This window comes from Sphaerodactylus townsendi, linkage group LG03, assembly GCF_021028975.2.
Source record: "Sphaerodactylus townsendi isolate TG3544 linkage group LG03, MPM_Stown_v2.3, whole genome shotgun sequence".
Classification (NCBI taxonomy): domain Eukaryota; kingdom Metazoa; phylum Chordata; class Lepidosauria; order Squamata; family Sphaerodactylidae; genus Sphaerodactylus; species Sphaerodactylus townsendi.
Window position 1 is genome coordinate 102826137 of NC_059427.1, and position 24508 is coordinate 102850644.

Genomic DNA, 24508 nt, shown 5'->3' on the forward strand with positions numbered 1-24508 from the left:
ATTAGTCCAGAGCATAAAACTAAACAAAATTAATTCCAGTTTATTACATACTCCTCACAATGCATTTGTTAATACAGTAATTGTTCTTAATTAGCAAGATTAGAAAAAGCACCAAAGATCTTCAACCATGAAAACAAGCTGGTTAACAGGGTAACAATAATAGAACAACAGAATCACAGCGCAACCCACAATCTCACCAATTTCTGAATGAGGTGGCAAATTGAGATGGTTTATTCTATCAACTAAATTGATACCAACAAATGATCAAATATGATGTTTACCAATGTCTTCACAGTTAGATCTTAGGTTAGATCCCACCAGTTTCTCTGGTTGATATTGTTGTGTTTCCCTGCTCCCTACAACCCCTATTCCACAAGTCTTCAGTCCATAGGGATCTAAAGAATTCTAGCGTAGCCTTTTTGGTGATCAGAAGAGACCCCTCCTCTCTCTTCCACCAGCAGAAAAGTGGGTAAGATCCATTCCTTTACATTTACATGACAAAAGAGCTCTTTTTGGCTATGAATCTTTGAATAATTTTCAGAGTCTCAATTGTCAAATGATTGACAGAGAGTCAATTGTCAAGTGATGTAGATCACTAAAAAACGAGGACTCTTTTAGATGACTATGAATTTTGCAAACTTTTGTTGGCTGAACTGTACTTTCCAAATAATTTGCAGAGAAAATTTAAACTTTTGATAATTGCATTTTTATCTGGTGCAATCTGCATTTTAATATTTTTAAAAGGAGCTTTTATTTCTTAATATAATCCTGAAAACTGTCTGCCCTATTAAATGGTATTAATGGTTGAAGCTCTGATGTTCTAGACTTTAGATTCTTTTAAAAGAACTGACACAGATATTTGCAATTCTCTTCCAAGTGTTCAAGTCTTGTATCTTTCTGACACAGTAGTTCTATAATGCCTAGTGGGATACTTGAAATTTATCAATTAACACCTAATGAAATGCAGTGATTTATTGTGTGGATTTTATATATATTTCTTCTTGTTTTCAGATGAAAATGGAAGCAGTTCTATAAGGGATGGTCCTTGAAAGTAAGGGATGCTCCCTGAAGGGCTGAAGTGGTATCGGTGACACTTTTCTTGTCTCCCCAGAGGTAAAGCATGTCATATTCTGAGCTGTTGTAATCTTGACTAACCTAAAAAGCTACAGGCTATTTCCAGAGTAGGCTATCTCACATTCACACATGCTTCTGGGCTGCAAATTCCTCTTTCCTTTTCCCCTACCTTTTCCTGAACACACAAAATAAACAAATAAAGATATCAAGAAATGCAGATGAAAACATTAATCCAAAAAAAAAATCATAGTGTTGAAATAGTGCTTATATAGCTTTTGCTCAAGGTGTCACGTAGTATATGATTTCAACAACTATTTCTGTCCAGGCTATTGGTTGTCACATTGATTTCTAACATTAATAACTGAACCAACCATTTTCAATGCTTTACATTTCTATGAAAAATAAATGCTACATTGAACAAGAAGACATGGAGGAAAAGGCAAAAACTTCTGTAAAAAATCTGACCTTTGTAGTATTTCTGTTCCCCTTATTATACTTTCCCATCTGTAGAATCAAGATAAATGATTGATAAAAGATTAAACTTAAAAAGAAGCTAATTTCTGGCTATTGTTAGTGGAGATGAATGTAGAGCTAGTACTACCATATGCTGTTGAACAAAGGAATATTTATCTTTCTTTATCCCTTTTCATTGTCTATTTTCTATTGAGAGGAGAAAGAAAAATGAGAATTGAAAAATTTTACCCAAAAGCTGCAACATGCAACAAGTAAATCTATTCAAAAGAGTATGGATTAGTCACCCAAAATTGTCTTGACTGTATTTTATTTTCTGGCAAAATAAAAGCATGAACTTCAGGCCAATATGTGTCTTGTATATATAGGAGTCCTCAGTACTTGTTTTAAAAATAGATAATGTCACAAGCATTTAAAGAAGTACTCTAGGAAATGGGCCCCCATCTCTTCTTGATTCTAATTCCCCATCTCATCTTCACTGTGGTGAGAAATTCATTGTGCACATGTTCAAAACAGCTTGTGAGGGGAAATTCACTCTGCACATGCTCAGAAGAGCCATTTTACATGCTATGCTCTGGGGTTAATCCTCATATGCAAAAACAGGGATGAGGGCTGCATTACTGGCACTGAAGCTATGTTCTAAGAAGCTAGTAAAGCTATACTTCTCTGAATATAGGTGCAACACAGTCAACTATATGCTACTTTAACTAGCCTATTATTATTTTTTAATCTTGAGACAGATTGTTTTGACAGTAAGAAGAATTTCATTTTTTCCTCAGGCGTTTGACTGAAAGGCAGAAGTGTTAGAGTAAGATGTTAGAATTTTAACAAGATGCTCTTGAAAGTTTTGCATCCATCCAAGCCACCAAAGAGAACAAGGCAGATTTTCTGTACAACCAAACCTTTACTATTCTAAGAATAATAATACAAAGAGTCAAATCTACCTGCAGAATTCCTCACTTGATGTGCTTCTAAGAAGCCTTCATTTCCTCACCGAGAAGCTTATCTGTGAAATTGCTCTTCCAAACATATACACTTACACACCTGGATGAGGCTCTAAAGCACCACAAGTGTATTTATTTAAAAAAATAAAATCATTTAAACAGCTAACGATGTATATCAGTATTTTAAAGATTATTTATTTTGATCAAACACCTATTGAACATTTTTCAACCTTTTTAGAAGTGTTGTGTTTGCCAATAAGGATAGAATGAACCATTATTAAAATGTAGCACCTCAACAGTGCAGTGCTAAACAGAGTTATACTCTTGTAAGCTCATGCTCTTCCATAGACTTAGAAAGATTTAACTATGCTTAGGAGTGTATGGTAAAATGAGCACTTGCTTGGGAACCTCGTATAACATGGAGTGCAAGCCAGGTGGGTGAGATTCAAGAGCAATTTTTTTTACAACAAGCAAGGTTCCGTATGGTGGAATTGGAATTCAAATAATGACTGTTAAAAACTATTTAAAATATTTTTAATATCACTTTTTTATTTTAAGTACTAAAATATTAATACTTAATAAAAATATTTTAAGTATTTAAAAGTGACATTTTCCTCAGTTCTCTGAACTGAGGAAACAACAGGAGTTCCTACAAGAGACCTTTGTCTGGCTTTTTTTTTTTCTATTGAGGAGGAGAAGAGAAAAATGAGAATCTAGAAAAAGTTTTACCCAAAGCTGCAACATGCAGCAACGTATGCAACAAGTGGAAAATCTATTCAAAGGGGTATGGATTAGTCACTTGCTCCAAAGATTGTCGCGGAAACCGCCAATTTTAATTTCAAAGGGAATAAAGGGAATCCAGGGCAATGCTCAGTGAAATATGTGTCTTTTATATAGGTCTCAGTACTTGTTTTAAAAATAGAAATGTCTAAGCATTGAAGTACTCTAGGGAAATTGGACCCCATTCCTTTGATTCTACTGACTTGAAAGCCCTCATCTTCACTGTGGTGAGAACCTTCTACAGAACCTTTGGAAACCCCTGAATCCCACCTCTGGATGCAGCCCTAGAAATCTAGTACTGTAACTAATTTCACTCATGCACACACAGACACACAATTTTTACCTACTAGAAAACAGCTGTATGTTTAGTCTTATATTTAACAAGAGCCCAAAAGAAGAATTGTACAATGGAAATTGCATTACAGTGTCCAATTATTCTCATTCAAGAATAATTGTGAATAATGGATGGTTTCTTCATGTTTACAAAATGTATGCATGTGAAAATCAAGTTAACAATGAAGCTTTCTGCCTCTATTTAAAACAGTCTGTGCTTGCTATAAAATAACTATGTAACATTTAAAACATATCATGAGATTTTAATGTGCTTAACATGTCAGCAAATGCACCTTTAAATTAAACAATTAAATATAAATTTTGCAAACTGAATATGTAGAGAGAAGATGTTTGGAATGTGAATAAGGCATTTATCTACAGAGGCCATTTTAGACAATGATGGTAAGATTATCTTGGGAAATCTGAAACCACAATCACATTTATAATGCAACGGTCCACTAGACATAAGAGCTATACATTAAAGTAAAAAGTATTACTAAAAATGAAAAGTGCATATAGGATAATTCCAAACAAACCTTTTCTTTCTTTTTTGCAGAAACTGAATACAATTATGCATTGTAGAAGCATTACTAATACTGATACAATTTCTGTACATAATTCATGCTGCTCATTTTGATCCAAAAAGCTTAAACTGTAAATTATATGGTTTGGGTCATAATATCTTACCAAATACTTTTTGGCCTATTGCCCACAAGCAGTCAGCTTGACCAGTGCTTACCTTAGCACTATGTCAAATACTATATTTGCAATACAAGAACACAGAGGGAGCCATTTTCAGCAGCTGTCTCTCAACTATAAAACTTTCTACCCCTCCAGTCTGCAAAAATCAAAGTCAAATATTTCCAAGCGACTGAGATCTTTCTGTTTAGGCTTTTAATTGGCACAAAATCAGCTGTGGTCTACAGATCAGCATGAAGTTAATCATGCTAAAACCCACTGAGGAGGCTACAGAATTTATTTTAACTACAGATATCTTTCAGTGGGCATACCTATTTGTATGTGTTCATATTGTTTTGCACAATTTTAAACTGTGTATATAATTATGGGATGAAATTAGAAATTGCAAGTCCCACAATAGAATTAAGCGATTGCACTTCCATGTGAGCCGATTTGAGTACCCATAGAATTTGACTTTTTATTCTTAGTAAGCACATTTGACTTCACATTTCTTTACTGTTTGTCCCATTTATAGAATACTTAATATCATTAACAATATCTAGGTGGATCAGAATGGGAGGAGAATATATGTCCATTCTCATTGAGATGCTAATTACTACAAAGGGGCAGAATGTACCTAAGAGTGTTGAATTCTAAATTATGATGCTCACACTGACAGAAAGATTAGCACACTTTTTGAGGAAGAGAAGAAAGACACAGAGCACTGGTATCCTAAAAGTAACTGATCCTCTTTTCACAGTGAAGGATGGCTTTCCATATGCACTCTGAAGAAAGGGAGAATGTTCCTGTCATAGCACCTTTTGCTCCGACAATAATAAGATGAGTTTAAAAACAATGAAAATGCAAAGGCAGAAATATGAAAAGAAATCTTAGATGTTTGAAGAACATCATCCCTACAAAGAATGTTATTCAAATCCCTTTTCAGCTTCTATGTAATTTGAACACAGAAAAGTTCAGATCTTTGTACATTTTCCCGCATGTTCACAGCACCAATGAATGGCAGTTTAGGACAAGGTAATAGCACTTGACATGTGCTAACCTGTATGAATTGCGCTTGTCAGCAAGAAACTTCACTCCCTTTTTCTAATTCTGAATAACAAGACTGAACATTGTTTTACCAAGCTTCAATATTCCACTTTTCCTTTCAAGCAGGAACAGATTTATCCCTTGACCTACTATTTTATCCTTGAAGAAATAATTTTTTGCTGAAACAAGCATAAACAATATTTCTCCCAAATCTCTTCCATTTTCCTTATAATCTCGCCATAACGGTTGAAAATCTTAGTAAGAAACATCTAAAACGTTTATTAGTGGTTGGCTTCAGATTCAAGAAAAAATATAACTATTCTGATTAATCTCAATTAATCTCTACAGTTAACTTTAAAAGCGCCACAATCTACGATGGTGGGGGGCATGGAGTTGGTAGAAACGGCTGTATGGGAGGTGGTAGAGGTCCTCTTGGCTATTCTAGCATTTAGCACTTTACAGTGAGTGTTAAGCGAGAGGAGTACTTCCATCGCGCTGCAGGCATCGAGCTAGTCACAACAGCACAGGAATGAAGTGCAGCTGCACATTGGCACAGCAGTGCTGTTGAGGGACTCTGGTGAATCTTTGGTGCAAGGGATGTGGATGTGGTGCAAGGAATCTTTGGTGCAAGGGATGTGGATGTGGATGGGGAAGAAATTAGGCTATTCCTTAGGGGTATGGCCATAAGAATGGCCCCTTTTGCTATTGTACAGTTCAGGGGTAGGGAACCTGCGGCTCTCCAGATGTTCAGGAACTACAATTCCCATCAGCCTCTGTCAGCATGGCCAATTGGCCATGCTGGTAGGGACATTGGATGAGGAATCTAGTAGTTCCTGAACATCTGAGATTAAGGAAACCCTACCCCTGGTATACATGCTAACCGAGGAAAGAAAAACTGATGAATTGCTTAAGCCCATTGACAATCAGTCTGCATATATTTCCAGTGCCCCCTTTCCTTCAGTGCAAACCTGCACAAACTATGAAACCACCTTAGAAAGCCAGCTAAATGGCTAGACAATGGAAAGCCTTTTCTTCTCCCCACAAAAAACAGTGGTGGACCCCTTGGCCAGTTAAAAATCCTAAACTGGACAACCCAGTCTCAGAATATAGAGTTCATGGCATGGGATTGTGTCTAACAGCTACCTGCTGTGGGAACTTAGAGTAAGCAACATGGAACCCATGGTGCTGGGGAAAGCCACCATAGAGACCACTCATACAGAGACTCATCCATGGTACGCTCTGCAGTTTGCACTCCAATACCCACCCTGGGAGGGCAGGCAAGTCCATGCATAATAGTTTGCTGTAGGCTGGAAGCTACTCTCCCCTATGATTGGCATATATGAAATTTTGCATGAGTACAGCATCCAGAAACCAATGCTACAGGACTGGAAGAGCTAAGTATAGGTATGAAGCCTGGGCATTCTATTTGGATTCCCCCTGTGCCCCATGCCCTTCCCTCTGCTGCAGTTTGCCATCCTTATGGACCTGGAGGCTGTGTGGTCTCTGTCACTAGACAAAGCCAACAGATGCAAGGAGGAACTGCTACTCTCCCTACCCCAAGACTCTGTTATGTTCCAGGAAGTGTGAGGGGTGAGCACAATGAGCAAAGGGTGGTGGGGAACAGCTCCCACCAATGTCCTGGGACCAAGGGGGTGGATTGACAAAATTTTAGACCTGCAATCACAGTTGTCTATACTTCTAAACAGCTGGTGGCATGGAGGTTGCTGGGAGGTTGCTGAGGAGGACCTTGGTTCAATGAAGGGGATGGCTGGAGCAACTCAGAACTGACAGTGACCTTCACATTGAGACTGCAACACTGGAAAGGATGCAGCCCATGACCCCAAAGCTATTGTCTCACTTCAAAAGCTGGTGACTGGACTCTGGTAAAAATCTCAAATTACCTCCTAGGTGCTCACTAGAAAGCCTCTGGCATTCTGGTGAGGCATTTTTGCAAGCTTTCGTCCCACAGAGATTCATGATAGGCAATTCAATAGGTGAATTTCTTTGCTCAGCCTTATTTTGGTTGTTCACATTAACACCTTTCACATGGTATCCCTGGATTTACCTTGCCCTGGTCATCTTGTCTCATAGGGAATGCTTGGTATGGGAGCTCATGCAAGTGCAAGAGATCTATGGATGGCCTGCACTTGCCCTATCCTCTTAAGTTCTCCCTCTCAATAAAGTTTTATGGACTTGGAACACTGTCTCCTCTCCTCCATGAGGGTGAGTGGTTGAAAGGATGGGAAGATTTCATGAAACCTTTGGGTGAGGAAACCTGCATACCACCAAACAACTGCTCCTCATTTTCAGTCATTTGTGCCCCCATTACAATGGCCCAAGTGGCCGTGTCACTCCAGGGGAGCCCCAGGGGAGCCCCAGTGAGGACCTTCCAAGAGTCCTTGAGGTGGCCAACAAGGAAGTGGCAGATGGCAGAAATATGGCATTGAACAGCAAGTATATGTAAAAACTAGAAAACAACAGCATTTTATGATAGGGGACCTCAAACCAAAGAACAGCATACATTGACATGTGTGTGGGAGTCTGCACTCTTGGAGTTGAGGGTGTATTCCTTTCGGGCGAGTGCAGTTCTTGAGTGTCGGAATCCCCAGTTTAGGGGGCGCAGAGACTAGGTGAGCCGTTGGCATCAGCGCCTGAGATAGACCACCAGCCTTGCAATTCCATATATAGGAGGCAAAACTGCTTCCATTCCTCTTTGGAAAACCTGTCTGATCAGTTTCAAGTGGACTGGCTGCAGGGCCACTGAGCAGCCCATCATGGGTTTGATGCAGGTTCTCAGAAGGAGCTCGGCTTCATTTTGGATAGCTAATTAGCGTGACTGGTGGTGCTCCTCGGACCAGCTTCGATGACATATGTCATTATAGGGGACTAGACACAGCAGTTATAAAAGCAGTAGATGGAGCAAGGTAACACTCTCAACTGCCCAGCCCCCCCCCTCACCCTAGGAGAAAAAGCAGACCAAACAAGAAGACATCCCCTGACCAGCTGGCTGCTTCCCATTCTGTGGTTCAGTGCTACCTGAGCTAGGACAATGCACCTTCTGGAGGTTGGTCAAGGGAATAACCAGCTGATCACATAAACCATCCCGGAGACATCCCTGACAGTTGGCTTTTCAGAACGTGTTCTGGTTCTGCCTGCAGAAACAAGTCAATGTACAACTGGATTTGTAATGACACTCACAGGTTGCAGGAGTTCCTAGTTCTGAAGATACGGCAGCCCAATCTCTTTTTCAGGGGGACCCATATCAATGGTTAAGATGTAAACAATGCCCCCAGGAGGCATTCTATCATGGGACAATGCCCATGCCTTTCTCACATGAGCAACTGTTAAGGGACATGCATGAGAGGATGACACCAAAACCTTAAAGTGCCAGGGCATGTCCCTCTGGAGTGGCCATCTATCATCAGCCCTACATGACTGAATGCCTGGATATCTGCTGAATACTCTGAATGTGGTGGGGGCCTGGATTCTTCAGGTGGACCATATGTGTCATCTTCCCTTGAGTCAGAGGTAGCCCCAGTACCTTTTGATTGGTGGGTGGTTGTTTCACAGAGGGGTGGGAGGGGGGATGGTGTGCCATCCTGCCTCCCAGATAGATCCAACAGGCATGGGAAAGGAGTCAGGTTAGGGGAGGGGACCATGGAGGCCACCCTGCATTGTCACCACTGCTTCCAGGGTCTCATGGCCCTGCATCTTGGATAAAGGCTGACAGCCCCCATCAAGAGACAGCCTGCCCTGACATAGTCCATTTAAGGGGGATGGGGCAGGAAAATGGCTGGCAGCTCATCTGCCTAATCCTGGTCCTCCCCCCCGCCCATAAGTCCCAGTCCGCCCCCTCTATCCTGGAGCTGCTGAGCTGGCATTCTTAATTAGCAGAAAAAAACTAACAAATACTCCATCACAGAGCTGGCCATGGCACAGAAATCTGCTTAGAAGATGGCTTCCCCATGCCTGGGGATTGTACTGTTAGTATGACATTCTTTCCTTTTAGTATAGAATTAATTTGGAATTATAGTGGCTCCTAGGCATTGTTATTAGTCTTTTCACTTATACACTTCCAACAATATCCACGGGATGTGGCAGACAAAAAAAGGAAGGTATTTGCCCCAAGGACCTTACAGACATAGTGACAAGGAAAAAAGAAGCTAGATTAGAGCATTTCTTGTACACTGATTATTTAAATTCATATTTGGATCCATCCCACCTATTCTCTTTGCAGACAAAGATCCTGTGCTGAGAAGTAAAGCTGCAATCCTACACAATTTTTTTCTGGGATTAAACCTTATTAATACGGCTTTAAGCCTCCATGATGCAATGTGAAGTTGTACATTCTTTTTGTCACCAGTTGTACTTTTGCACTATATCAGTTCAATTAAAACACAACCTAACCATGGCAGAATCACAGGGTTCTTATACAACAGGTTGAGAATATCATGTCTAAATATAAAAGCATGCATACATTTAACTTATATATCATGCTACTTACCCCAAGTGTAGTCTAACACTCGTATTCTCTGGAGCTACTGATCACCAGCTAAATTATGTCACAAAATGCACGGCTGGACACTAACAATCTAACAAATGCTCAAGTTCTATAATAAAGAATTCAAGCACTTAAACTTTTCAAATCTTATAGCAGGCAAAGAAGTTAACACTTTATACATAATTACTTTTCATTATTTGTAATCTTACCATGTCAGAGATGTCACATTACAGCCCTTCAGCATTTCTGCACAGCTGGATGTAAATGTATTGTTGAAATTATGTTGAGAGGTAGAACAGATCTAAAATAAGTGCACTTTCAAAATTAGGCTGTAGTTTGTATTTCTGAAGGCACTTTTATTAATAACAAGCCTGCAAGCTAGCAAGTGACTGATTTATGTTTTTCTCTTTATTTCAACTACCTTTAGGTACCTCTCACTGTGTATTTCTGATAGTTAAATAAGAAGGAGGAAACCGTTTGTTGGGTACAAATGAGATTTAGTTGATTACAATCAAGATTACAATCAAGAACTTGTGGGGAGCATCGTATTTTTACCTCCTCCACTATTTATCTTTCCACTTCCTCCTAGAAGCTCCCTCCCTTAAGTAGCTTCTCCTCCCCTTTTCTAGTTTCTTTTTTCTCATCTTTCCTCACCTATGTCACTCCAGCCAACCTGCCTTTATTTGTCCCTTGTCTTCAGCTTGCCCTCCTTCCCTTCACCTGACAGCCTCTATGAGGGAACCATGACCACATTGTGCAGTGCTGGCTGCCAGGCCAGCCTCAACTCTGTGGTGAGAAACTTGCATGGATTTATAGGTGACACTTCATTTACCCTGTGTACCCTCTTCCTCATACTATTTCCTCTTCCCTTGATCTTGGCAATCCCATATCCTCATCTTTTCCTGTTTTCTTCTCTCCTTCACACCACTAGCTCCACATTTCCATCTATTATGGTTTCATTTATACTTTACCTTTCTCCACAATGGGGACCTAAAGCAGCTTACATCATTCTCATCCCCTCCAATTTGTCTGCACAACAACCATTGCATGTAAGTTAGGCTGAGAATAAGTAATTGGCCCAAAATCCCAAAGAATTTTTATGGCAGTAGTTACAAGACCTGACCCCAATGGGACTTCCAAAATACTCTAACCCTCCCCCACTTTTTACTGATTCAAACCAAGTCTTGAAATCTGGAAATTATTAGTGTTTACCTAGCAACAGTCACCAAGAAAATCTGTTTCTCAAAGCTATAGAGGCTGCTTCTATATATTGGGGTGAATAATTTAATTCCTCTTTTTAATTTCAGATGGTTTTTCCCACCTGCAAAAATGGAGCATTTTTCAGGTTTCTACAAAGATCTGTCTCAGTTCATGGCTCCGATCTTTGGATTTAAGTATCCACAGATTTGGCTATGTTGAGAATTAGATATAACAAGTGGGGGCACATGAAACTTGTGTGTGTGAATTCTACCTCTCCCCTCATCATGACTCCAGGCCTCCTTCCCCCACCAGCCCTGCTTTCTTGCTGGTGTACCTGGGAGCTGCTGCTGGTGCTGTCACCACCCCATTGAGCCCAGCTATCTGCAGCAGTGGCTGAAGATCTTTGTAGACACTGCTCTTTTACAACTTGTGGGACACTGCTCTTTTACAACTTGGGGGATTTAATCCCATGTTTTTTAAAAAAATAAATTCTGATTCTTCTGCAGGGTCAGGAGGTGCCTTGAATCTACATCTAAGTCATGCACCTCTCATGAAGAAATGAAGATAGAATGGAGAACAATAAGAGAAGTCCAAACCTTGTTGCAAATGAATCCCCAAAAAACCAGAAGCTCCATCTAAAAGTTATGGATTTATAGTAAACAAAATGCCTACAAGAAAAGTGAATGCTGCTTTAAAAGAAAACCTTGGAAACAAAGGTGTTGAGAGTAATAGCTGCTTTGTGGCTATAAAATTAAGACTGAGCTGATTTTTCTTTGTTCTCTGGAGCTAGCAGGATGACAAGTTAAGATCGGTTAAGACCAGAAAAGAAATGCTATAAAGGAAATAAGTTTTACTGAATCGAAAAAAAATGTGACATGACTGAAAGGACAGTTTTAGTTATACGCTATTGCTAACATGGATGCTTGTTGCACAGTGACATCTAGTGGTCTGAGATGGCTACTACACAAAGAGATGTAATGCTGGAATTTCAACAGCAGTCAAATATGTCAGATCAAGAATACAAAGTCTAAAATCAGAAATGGATTCTATAAAAAGTACTGTTCAAAACATACCAGCAGCAATGAATGAAATATTGAAGGATATTAAAGAAATAAAGAATGATCTTAAGATAAGTGGTCAGTTGGAAGAGGATGTAAAGCTAGTAAAGGAAGAAATTAAAGATCTGGGGAAAAAGAGTTATCTCAGTTCGAATGGAATCCAAAGCACATGAATCCATACTTCAATTGGTGTATCAGACTGGAGAAAAGGTTTTAAGGCTGATAAAAGTTGCAGAGGAGCAAGATAACCTTTTAAAAAAGTTTTCCTAGTTTTTGACCAAATTTATAATTATACAAGATGAAGAGTTGGCTGCAAAGATTGAAAAAGTATACAGAGTAAACTCCAAAAACCCCCAAACACAGGGACTCTGTAGAGACATTGTCATTGTCTTCTATGCAAAAGACACTGCACATCAAATTATGGAGGCCCATTGAAAATCAGTGGTCAATATGGACAACAAAGACATCATCATCATGAGGGAAATTCCCTTGAGGATCCTGCAGAAGCAAAAAAACTATATTTTACTAGAAGGCACTTTAAGAAAGAAACAAATAAAGTTCACTTGGCTTAAATAGGAAGGATTTCTCTTTACATACAGAGGATAGTCACAGAGAATCACCTCTGCAGCAAACAGCGAAGAATTCTATAAGACAAACATCAAAAAGTTTACTTAAAATATCTAGTGAAACAGCTGAAATGTTGATAAAAATCAGTAGAACAGTAGAATGCTAGATATTAATAAAAAGAAGATTGTCAGATAATAGCCTTAAGTATTAAATTAGTAGGTCAGAAGGATAAGGGAAGGGGACTTGCCAAGGGGAATCCTGTAAATATGGGAGTGCTTTAAAGGGAGTCCAAGAGGAAATAGGGTTAAAAGAGGATAAAAGGTTACCCTGGGTATGTTTTTGTATGCAATAGAATAGAAATTCCAATAGCCTTTTTCTTTTCTTTAAAAAAATCCTGGTCTAGATATTAGAGGAAACAACACAATATTAAAGATAAATTTAGCAATGGGTTTTGGGTGGGAAATCAAGTAGGTTCATGTTATTTTATGTTTTTAAATAGTTTTTTAATGTTAGGGTGACTGGTTCACTGAAGAGATGTATAGTGTATTATTTTCGTTGTGGTGTATAGTTGCTAAAATTGAATTAAAATTATTTTAAAAAGAGCTGTTGTTTGTGTATATGTGTGTCATCCCCTGATTTGAACCAGAGCAATACTTCCTACTTCCATTGTTTCTTCAAGTGAAATTGCATCCTCAACTGTTAGAAGCAGTAGATAACATATAATAGCCAAGCTGAGGGGAGTTATTTCCCTTAAGGAAATGTCATAGCTGATCCCTCCATTATCTTGCCTAGCTGTATAGTCGTGCAGGGTAGTGGAGGCATTTATACTTTGTGTCAGATCAATGACACACAGCCTTGATAGTCACAGAAGAAGAAGAGTTTGAATTTATACCTCACTTTCCTTAACTGTAAGGAGTCTCAAAGTGACTTACAAACTCCTTCCTTCCTCTCCCTACAACAGACACCTTGTGAAGTAGGTGGTTCTGAGAGAGTTCTGTAAAACTGTGACTAGCCCAAGGTCACCAAGTAGGTTTCATGTGGAGGAGTACGGAATCAAACTTGGTTCTCCAAATTAGAGTCCACTTCTGTTAACCACGACACTATGCTGGCATGACCCTATGGCCTGTTCACCTGGGAACCAGATGTGTAATTCCTTCCCTTACTACCATGTACAAGGATCCAAAAATTTTTACTTAAGTTTATCAGCTGGGAATTCACACACCATCACATATGAAAGTCCAGTTTCAAACGCAATTTACCAGGTGGCATTAATGCCTGCTGTATGAGATGCTAACTGAATGAGATGTTAATATGTAGAACTAGCTGTGTACGTTTCTTGCTTTGGATCCTGGCTATGGATCATATATACTTGCATACCTGCCCTTGGGTCATAACAGGAAAATGTTTTTCTTGTATTTCATTTTTGTCAGTCCCCAAAAATATTTCCTGTCTTCACATTTATAGGCATTAAATTTCATTTTTATTACAATTTACAACTTATTACAGGAAAATAAAATTAGTAGCATTTAAAGCTACTGTACCTTAACAAATTCATCTGAAGTGGCACTATTTCTGCATGCACGAAAGCTCAAAACCTTAACAACTCCTATGAGCTATTAATCTTCTAACGCTAATTAGATATTTGCTAATTAGTGTCTGATGTGTGAACAAAAAACATTCTGAAGCTTAAATGAAGAATTTATAAAAGTAGCTGTGTTCCAGTACACCTTTTCCTGTTATCAAATTTCATAAATATGAATTAGATCACATGATACTGCCCACTCTAGAAAACCGTCTTTCTGAACAAAGCCTTTTGTATAATGTAATAAGGATGTGTCAATATTTTGCATTAAAAACCTCTCAGTAGAGGGAAGTGTTTTCTCTCAATGTTAAAGAGATGTCACATTTCACGCATCACTTTTATGCTGCATTAACTGGTGCCACTTTTAAACTCAGCTTATCTTTGAAAGTTCTGAAGTGAAGAATGCAGCACAATAGACACCATCATTTTCATTTTTAAACAATCTTGTTGGGGTTTTGTTTTTGTAAGGGTTGCTTGCATAGAAAATAAACACGAGAGAAAAGTCATTTTATCATAATTACAGAAAAGAAATGTGAAAAGATCTGCTTTGAAAATAAGGGCCCATTATGCATGGAACGCTTTTCCCAGGGCTTCTCGTTGTGCAGGGGGCTTGTAGTTGGGTCTCCTTGTTTTTCTCTGTTTACATGCAAGGAGGTAGCCCACAGCCTGCAGCTCAATTTGCCTGCTGAACTCTGCCAGCTCAGTTCCTGGTTAATTCTGGCCATCAAATCAGCCTTAAAGACACAGATCACTCCCCTTCCCTATATCCCTCTCTCCCCACCTCCTGCCACTCCTGCCGTAGCAGGGCACGGGGTTGCTTGTTTTAAAACAAAGGCTGGTTTAAAATAAAATTTTTAAAAATCCTCCAAATCATCAGGGCAGGCGGAAGCAGAATAGGGTAGGTGGGGTGGAGACAAAAGGAAACACTGCTTGAACTATTCCTTGGAAAAGCCCTCTGTTATTATTATATCGAGATATCAATATCTCAATAGTGGGTGTCCCATCCCCCATTATTTCCCATGAGGAAACAATGAGCTCCTTTGAGGGTCCATAACTTTGGCCCCCCTGAACCAGACTTCAACAAACTCAGGTGGTATCGTCAGGACCATCCCTGTATGAGACCCTGAAATTTTGGTACCACTAGCCTTAACAATGTGCCCCTGACAGGCACCCCAAGAAATTTGCCAGTTTCTCTGCTCTGCAATTCCTTGGCTCCATTGTAGCCAATGAGGAATTTTTGAGTGTGTAAGCAGCATGCACATTTTTCAAGGTATGACACCTTGAATCACCATTCAAGGTGGCTCCAGGAGGCCCTCCTCGGAATAGTACTCAGGCTCAGTGAACTTTGCTTCTGGGGGTTCAATTTTATGGGCCCCCAAAAGGCTTATTTTGTTTCCCCATGAAGCCTGCTGGCGGAGTTCTCTCAGAACTCTCTCAACTGCCCCCCCCCACTGCCTCCAGAAGCAAAGTTCACCAAGCCTGGATGCTATCATCAGGAGGGTCTCCTGGAGCCACCTTGACGGTCTGGTGTCTCTGCCTTGAAAAATGTGCAGGCTGCTTACACACTCAGAAATTCCCCATTGGCTACAATGGAGCCACTGCAGAGAAAAGAATCTGCCAGACTTTCCAGCAAGTTCTATGGTGCGAAAAATTAATTAACTTTTCCAACCATAGACTTCATGTTATGCCCAGCTGGCTCTATGTTGGAGATTTTGGAAGGGGCTCCGGGGGGGTCTTGCTCTGGGCTGTAGGGGCACCTAATTTCCCACACAACTGCTCATGATTCTCCACAAAGGAACCAGCCAACTTTGCTGAAGTTTGGATGGCTGGGCACTCATTCTGTGGGCATCAGGTTCAATTGGAAGCCCACAGCATTTGCCCCTCCCATGCAAACTTTAGCAAAGTTGGCTGGTTCCTTTCAGGAGACTCACACCAGCAGCCAGCAGCTGTGCGGGGAAAAAATCACTATCATATGGTGATCACAATTGACTTAGCTAGCCCCTTTGTCCCTTTTAATAGCGGTTCTGTCACCTCCCTTGTGATTTGAAAGACCCCATATTTCCACAGGTGCCTGGATTGTCTCTGCAAATCTCAGCCACCCATCCACTACAAGTCCATGCATGCTGGCATGATTCCTAGCAAGCCTTCTGTGTCTCCACCCTGTTCTTTGGTGGAGTGGAGAAGGTTGAGAACACTGGAGAAGGAAATTGACTGTCTCTCTCCTGCTCTTCCTGCTCCACTCCAGGTGAGCAGTTGCACCCCAAGTAGCCTGGCAGACCCCTTATATATCTTTCAGTCTGGGGAGATTGATGCCTACTTGTTTTTGGAACATCATTATGAAAACTAGTTGGGAACTTTCCAGAGTGATGCAATGTTGGGGAAGGCATGTGAGACAAAGTGCTTGTGATAATAATGATTGTCCCCATCCACATTGCAAGCATTTACCTTCTAAACAGAGAGATCCAATTTGCCCTATTGTGACCTTAATACTTGAAGTTCAAAATGCAATTGCATTCTTCATTTACATTCTGGGTTATTTGCAGCATGCATGTTGTTCAGGCCAATTCTGTTTTATTTATAGTTATTCTTCTAATTGCTTTCAGAGACCCAAGGCTGTGAAATGTAGGTCACAACATTTGCATAGGCTCTGAATACCTGTATTGTAAAAGTAATAGCCTTTTTTGTCTTTTAAAAATAATTTTACTGATATCTACTGCATTCAGGAACCTTGTTTTTATCATGTATGTTGGGAACCAAACTATTTCCAATTTCCATTCAATTGTTAAAAGCAACTTGAGGAGGGAGAAGGGATTAGTTAAAACAACAGTGTATACTATAAAATACACAATACAGTTCAGAGAAGATTTAAACTGTAAAACTGCAACACTGGAAAATAGATGAAATCAATATATCTCATTCTCAACATGGATACTTAAATGGATACTTAGAACCAGAGGCTGAAGTCATGAACACACAAGATATATCTTTCAGCTAACCTGAAGGAATTAATGTCCCAAATAATAAAAATAACATTTTATTTTTAAAGAGCAAATGCTGTCTTGAGATTTCACTGACCATTGTGGGAGTTGGTAGGTTACCACAACAATATCACCAGACTTCAAACCTTGGATTTTATCAGTAAATGTCAGGGTGGAATGCTATTTTAGCTTTCAGCCCAGCCCTGTTCCTTCCCTAATGCCCTACCAGTGGTGGCGAACCTTTGGCACTCCAGATGTTATGGACTACAATTCCCATCAGCCCCTGCCAGCACGACCAATTGGGCATGCTGGCAGGGGTTGATGGGAATTGTAGTCCATAACATCTGGAGTGCCAAAGGTTCGCCACGACCAATTGGCCATGCTGGCAGGGGTTGATGGGAATTGTAGTCCATAACATCTGGAGTGCCAAAGGTTCGCCACCACGGCCCTAGACAAAGAACTCACAGGCCAGCCTTAGCATCAAATACTGAGCAACTTGCTGTCATGAAATTTGCCCAACTGACCAGCTGCAGCAGTAGTTACAAACAATTTGATGCCACACAACCTACCTGGACCCAGCTGCAGACTCAATGCAACTTACTTAACTTCAACAGGCCCAGCATTGGCCACCTTGCAACTAACCTGTGTGACTACTGCATGGCTTTTGGAACTTTGTCAGACTTTTCCCAGAGACAGGCTGTCAGGAAAAGAGAAAGAGGGAAAGCTGAAAGCCAGTGTTGTTTAGCGGCAAGAGTGTTACTACTAGGATCTAGAAGACCAAGGTTTGAATCACCGCTCTACCTTGGAAGCTTGCTGGGTGACCTTGGGCCAGTCACATACTCTCATCTTATCCTGCCTTACAGAGTTAAGTAAATAGAATTATGTAAGCTGCTTTGAGTCCTCACTGAACAGAAAGGTGGTAAAGAAAGTGAAGTAAGTAAATAAATAAAGATGAAGATGGGAGTGCAGTTCTTCAAAACACTGGGTGAGTGAGAAACAAACAAACAAGGAAAGTGAAGGAAAATATAGAGGCTGTCAGAAGAAGAGAAAGAGAAAATCACAGTGGTGTAACTAGGCAAACTGTAGCCCTCGGCAAAACCTGAGTTTGATGCCCCCCCAGGCACGTGCCTTGTGCAATACGCACCCCTTGGCCCCCTTGTAGCTATGCCCAGTGGCATATCTAGGCAAACTGGAGTTTGGCGCCCCCCATGGGCAGCCGCCCTCCCCCACTGTGACCAAGCAATGATTTTTGCTTGTCTTAAAATTCCAGATATTTTCCTAGAGCAACAGTTTCTAAATTGAGTTTCTGCTCTAATCATTTAAATCTATTTTTCCAGTTTTTTATGGAAGGAAGGAAGGAAGGAAGGAAGGAAGGAAGGAAGGAAGGAAGGAAGGAAGGAAGGAAGATCATTTCCTATTGTGATTACCATAAGGAGTGTAACTGTGTAACTGTTATGAACCAAGCATTGGCTGCCATGTAAAAGGCAAACTCCTGTGTTTATTACACTTTTTAACATTTAAATGTCTCCCCTCACCCCCCCCACCCTAGTATAAATGCTGAATTTCACACACAAACATACGTAGCACCTGTTAGATATTACACATTTTTGCCTTTTAAAATACTAAATGCAAATAAATATCTTTCTTCTTTCTCTCCAAAGCAGTGCCCTATTTTGTGATTTTTTGCCTTGTATTTCATTTAGTTGTACAAGTAGACATATCCACTACCATTAAGTTGCCCTTCATTTGAAGTTCAATGCACAGAGTTAATAAGTAAATATACATAATTATTTAAATGCAAGTGATTTGCAACTGAAACTATATATGGAAGGAAAATATACATGCACATATCAAGTATGATATTCCTCCCCATAGCCTCAAATGCCAGGAAATTTCTGTAATGGTGCCTGATACACTTTAAGGAGATGCTGTAAGGAAAAAGTACATTCTCAAAGACAGTTTAAATCTTAAGCCAGAGCTTGAACGCCAGCTGATTTTCAAAAAGATAGGGCAAAAATTTACATTTAACAGCTTTTCTATATGTTTTAAAGTTTAAAAAATAAACAACATATGTCTTACACTGTGTAGGATGCATGATAAACAACTTATTCAAAGCACATGGTAGGTATTTACGGAAGCATAACGTTGAGTCTGCAAATGTATGCATAACAAAGAACCATAGACCAAAAATCACTTTTCATTAAATGTGAAATTATTTGACACTCTGATAAAGAAATCAGTGTAGTCAGCAAGGGGCAAGGGGCAGTCATGAACTGGGCCATGGGAGAAATTTAAAATGGATCTTTTAGAAATGAATGTATGTAGCAAATCTTCATTTTGATATTATAAAAACAATTAAAATTATATCACATCCCCAAATTCAAGTGGAAAAAATAAATTTTGACTTATATTTTTGAATTCTGTACTTGAGTTTTAAAGTTATTTCTTCATAACCATAACAGCCAGGCACTTGTGGTTTGGAAACTATTACATTACTAAGGTTTATATATTTGCACAGTTAAGAGGTTCTCCCACAGGAGAAACTGGTATGTGTGAGTGCTTGTGTGTGTGAACAGAATTTTGCTAAATATGATTCAGTCTGAACAGTTTCCCATTCGGAAATATTGTAAATTACTGAAATCCAAATAAATTATTTCCTTCACTTGGGAGAGAATGGAATTCTTCCATTCTAGAGTTGCCAACCTCCTGGTGAGGCCCAGAGATCCCTCAGGAGTACATTATCTGGCATTTTGAGTATGGTAGGCAAGCAAAGGAAACACGTTGCTTGTACCTGCTGTTGTATATGAAGGACAGATGGAGACAGTGGTAGTAAGGACAACAAAGGCTATGGGTTTGCTTCCCCAATGCTAGCCTATCTGCCCTGAAATCCAAAAAAAAAATGATATTAAGTTTGATTTTCTAATCCAACTAGCTTTAATTCTAACATTAATAATCAAATTTTAAAATTACATAAGACCACACTTTGAATTTGACTTACATGTTTATTTGCTTGTTTGTTTATTGTATACCCAGAAAAATCGCCTGAACTAAATATTTTTACAGCATAAAATTTTGTTAAAACAATGAAGGGTCATTTTAGAGGTCAAAGCTCTTCTACACACCATCCAATAAGTGTATGTTGTGTTCACAGTTAGGTTTTATTTAGCTACCTGATGTTCTTAACTATATGTAATCATTACCAATAAGCTTTTCTGCCCTCACTGGATGGCCCAGGCTATCCTGATCTCATCAGATCCTGGAAGCTAAGCAGGGTTGGTCCTGGCTAGTATTTGGGTGGGAGACTAACCAAGGAATGGCAGGGGCATTATGCAAAGGCAGGCAATGGCAAACCACCTCTGAATATTCCTTGCTTTGAAAATTCTACTGAGTCACCATAAGTTGGATGCATCTTGATGGTACTTTCTACCACCAGAAACTTTGCTAATGTGCATAGTCAATATGGTGAGTCACACATCCTCCCTGCCTTTTGCTTCTCCTCGCCCCAAGTTGTGCACTATGCCTGGGGCATGACTTAGCCTCTCAACCAGCAAAAGGATTTTCAGTTATGCTGTATTGCTGAGGTGCTTGGTCTGGATTTATGTTATTCTAACACATACTGGGTGACTATTTCACATGTGTTCTGAAAAGTATCAATGAAGCTGCTGCACTGGCACTAGGGAATAATAAAAATAAATGACGAAATACATTCTGTATAATAAACTTAAGAGGTCCAGAGCCTCAGGACCAGGGGGGAAGCATAAAAGTCCCTCTCTGTCTTGCCTTTCCTTTTCACTATCCTTATCCTTAGTCTCTTGCATTATGTCCTTCAACCTTTAATTTAATTTGTTATCTGCTCCATAAAAAATTAACTTCTGTCTGTGTATATTAATCCATTTGTGTATGTTTAAAAATGGCTTTAACTACTTCTTGTATAATTCCATTGAGTGTACATTAATGAGGATTTCATGTGTTTCTGCTGTTTGTCTCTTTTAAAGACTACTTTCAGTGTTTAAGCATCATGTTAAAAAGGCTAGTCAGACTTCTGTGCTAGCAGCTTCATTAAAATTCTGCTCTACACATCATCTGACTCACACTTTATAATCTATCAGAACACCTGTTTTCTTTACAATGGCCACAAGGCAGCTCAAAACACTGTGGTATTTAGGATTTAATAATGAGTACAAGATATGTATTTTTGACACTTAAAAATTTCTTTGGGAAAGTGCACAGGAAAAAAGCCAAGTTTGAAGGAATAACCCCCAACCTTCCAATTTCATTACATATATTTTAACAAAACTTCAACCAAATTAATGTGAGAATGAGCAATATTGTCTGGCATTTGTTATTAAAGAACTTTAGTTTAGCCTTTTGAACTGAAAGGAACAATACAGTTTTCATTCTAGCTAACATCAACATGTGGAAGTAGCTCAGTAGTAATTAAGTGAGATTTTTTTTAACTGCAGTTAAGTAACAGATCACAACAAAAATGCAATGCACTTTGGTCATTTGAGGATGTTTGGAGGCTTAAATATATTGTCTACATCTGTTTCTGCAGACTTTTTGTTGAGAGAAACAGTAGCATTTTTATTGAAGCCTTTAGTTCTAAGTTAGATGGCATCAGATCTGTGTGTTTAAACATAGACATTGGGTTGTGTCTATTTTAACAGAAAGGCAAGGGTGACAATTGGGCAAAGAGTCCTAAACTCTCCTCTATTGACAGTGTACCTTAGTCTATCCATCCCTCAAGTTCTTTTTCTCCAGTTACGCTGGCCTCTAGTGTTAAAACAGAGAGAGAAACTGCCAACAGTAAGTTGTGGGCAAGAGAATGATTTAGAACCTCCTATTTAGGCCTTTTTTTCCAGCTACAATTGTACCCACCCTACATGATTTCAGCAGATAAAGAGCTACACGTGCAAAACTGCTGCTTTCATGCCTAGTTTGGGCTGAAGTTGAAGCTTATAGTCTGAGTGTGAGGTGAGACAAGGACATAGATAAGAGAGGGTTCCCGGGTTTAATCCCCCCCCCACATTATATGTCTGAAGCTCCACCCCCCACCCCCCGTTTGTGGTTTTTTAATGTTTAAAGTGTTTTTTCAGTTTTTGGCCTGCAGGGGGCATAGTTTTTAGGCTAGCAGAACCAACATTTCAGGGATTTGTTGGGAGGCGCTCTTGATGATGCCACTCAGTTTGGTGAGGTTTGGTTCGGGGGTCCAAAGTTATGGACTCCCAAAGGAGGTGCCCCATCCCCCATTGTTTCCAATGGGAGCTAATAGGAGATTGGGGCTACACCTTTGAAAGTCCATAACTTTGGTCCCCCTGGACCAAACTTCACCAAACCTGGGTGGTATCATCAGGAGAGTCTCCTAAAGATACCCTGAAAGTTTGGTGCTGCTAGCTTAACAATTGCACCCCTGACAGCAGGCACCCCCCCCCAATTTCCACAGATTCTTTTTTAAAATCCACCTTCTTTGGCATGGATTTAAAAGGAGATTCTGAGGCCCACAGTTTAAACATTGAAAGTGATGCTGTTTCAGGGTTGGGGATAACCCACCCCCAAACAGCATCATTTTCAATGTTGTTTTAACTGGGGACTCCAGATTCTCCCTTTAAGGTGGATTTAAAAGGAGAATCTGGGCTTCCTAGTTTGAACACCATTGAAAATGATGCTGTTTAGGGGTGGATTCCAGCATCACAGTGGCCGCCCATAGGGGGGGAGCAAAACTCAGATTTTGCACCAGGCTTCATTTTACCTAGTTACGCCTCTGCTCGTAGGGGAGGGCAGAAGGGGCTGCCAGCTGAGAGCCCAGCTGGTGGGGGGGCGGGGGCGGGCGTGGCAGGGGAGTCTGCCATCCCTGGCCTCGGAGAGCTGCTTTTATAAGCACTGAGGCTGGGGGCAGGCCTTAGGGAGGTGTGGCCATGTTCCCAGGGGCAGGTGGGGGCATGGCCTTGTGTGGGGGCGTGGCTCCAAACCCACCCCATTAAAAATCTATACCTACATCCCTGGGTGAAGAAAAATAACTCAACAAAAATCAAGGTGTGTCAGCAAACTTTGCAAACTAGGAATAATCCACAACAGGGATGGAATGCTGTAGTTTTTGCCTCCTAATAGAGGATATTCTACCATGTAATGTCACCAGTGAGTGGATTAATGGGCCTTTTCTTGCTGAAGGGTCTGAATAAACATTTTCATTTGCTCCCTGCTGTGTCATTGACAAAGGTGTTATCTAGGAACATTTTAGAGCACATGGTAAATAAAACTACACTGTTCTACAAGTAATGCTTTTCTGGCTTAATAGGGGTATGGAAGTTTTCACAGAATCTTCTGTATAGCTGTGAAAAACAAGGAGAAAAGAAGGTGACCTTGTGGAAGGGGAAAATAAGGTACCAAAGACTCTTGTCTATTCTGCTGAGTACTATGTTGTGGGATCTATATTTAACTTCAGCCTGATTTGTGTTGTGCAAACATATATTTGGAATCTCTTTCATGGCAAAATTACTCCAGAAAAGTTTTAAAGAACTACTGAACAAGTGTGTGTTTGGGGGGGGGGGGAGATGAAGAAGACAGAATTTTGTTGCCAGATGTATCTTTTAGTATGAAGGGTGAATTTTAAAGAGCCCTGAATTTCAAAATGTGGTATGGTTTCAACATCCTAATTTGGAAGGCTTAGGCTAGGCCAATCTTATCAGATGTTGGAAACTAAGAAGGGTTAGCCCTGATTAAGAGACTACCAATGAATAGGAGGGCTACTACACAGAGGCAGTAGACACTTTATCTTCAGTGTGCTCTCCTGGTCATGAGGAAACTTTAGACACTAGCCTCAACAACATGTGCCTATTTTTTTTTCTTGCTTAAAGGCTATACTTTGGATACTGTTATTTCAAAGGAGATATTTCCTGTGTAAGAAGTGAGATTGCAATATGCATTTTCACTAAAGTACTCCAATCAGCCAGCTGCTAGAGTAGACAAGGCATCTGATCAGTAACAGATCATATGTAGCAGCTAATGGAAAAGGAGGAAGGAGACATTCTGGCAGAGAAAGGAACCTGCAGGACCAATATGGTCTATGAGTCTTCTTACTAATCTAGAGGCCAGGAATCTGCTGCAGGTACTTCAGTAGCACAGTCCTCCCAGTTGTCCATAGAACAGTTGTCAGTAATTTCTTGCAGTGCTGAGCAGCCTTTCATTTACCATGTGGTTTTCAGAAATGTGCAAAAAGCTCAGAGTTTAATTTTTCCCTTATAAATTCAGTGAAGTTGCTTGTTTGCATGTCACATAAAATACAAATAAGATTAATT

The 24508-nt window shown here is 39.9% G+C and overlaps 1 protein-coding gene and 1 long non-coding RNA gene across 2 annotated transcripts in view; one reads left to right on the top strand and one right to left on the bottom strand.

The window, feature by feature from the left end:
* Window positions 1–12886, top strand: part of LOC125428330 — a 35254-nt gene extending 22368 nt beyond the window's left edge. Inside the window, exons 2-3 of the long non-coding RNA XR_007243803.1 lie at window positions 1012–1113; window positions 11535–12886. This is a non-coding gene — a long non-coding RNA (uncharacterized LOC125428330). The remainder of the gene's footprint in view (window positions 1–1011; window positions 1114–11534) is intronic.
* Window positions 1–24508, bottom strand: part of TENM2 (teneurin transmembrane protein 2) — a 1113792-nt gene that overhangs the window by 715801 nt on the left and 373483 nt on the right. The gene's annotated exons all lie outside the window — the stretch shown is intronic.